This window comes from Trachymyrmex septentrionalis, unplaced genomic scaffold (assembly GCF_001594115.1).
Source record: "Trachymyrmex septentrionalis isolate Tsep2-gDNA-1 unplaced genomic scaffold, Tsep1.0 scaffold29, whole genome shotgun sequence".
Taxonomy (NCBI): domain Eukaryota; kingdom Metazoa; phylum Arthropoda; class Insecta; order Hymenoptera; family Formicidae; genus Trachymyrmex; species Trachymyrmex septentrionalis.
The window spans coordinates 63,094-63,646 of NW_017305451.1; positions in this window are offsets into that span (position 1 = coordinate 63,094).

Genomic DNA, 553 nt, shown 5'->3' on the forward strand with positions numbered 1-553 from the left:
ATCACAGAAATATTATACAATATTGTAGTGATATTTTTGTGATATATCTAGATAATATTCCTGTAATCCATTTTTACATTGTAATATTGTTGTGATATCTCAGTAATATTTCAATAATATTTCTAGATTTGTAATATTACAATGGAAAAATGATATTGCTATGATATTACTATAATGGGTACGTTCCGATATCCATTGCCAATGCTGAAAATCTATAGCACGTAACATATACTGTGTAATTTCAGCACTGGCAGTGAATATCAGAACGCACCCGATATTATGTATTATGTGGGATATAATTACATAATGGATCATACATTATATTGTATATATTTTAATATAATTTTGTATAGCGATCTATGATTATACGAAAAATTTTTTACCGATAAGCAACATTATATATAAAAACTAACTCATTTCAAAATATATGTTCAATTTATAGATTTAATTTACGACATAATTAGTTCAATGTCTTTTCATACATTAAAAAAATACTACATACAAGGCTCTTTCAACAAAATAATCAAATATGATACACACACATATATATATA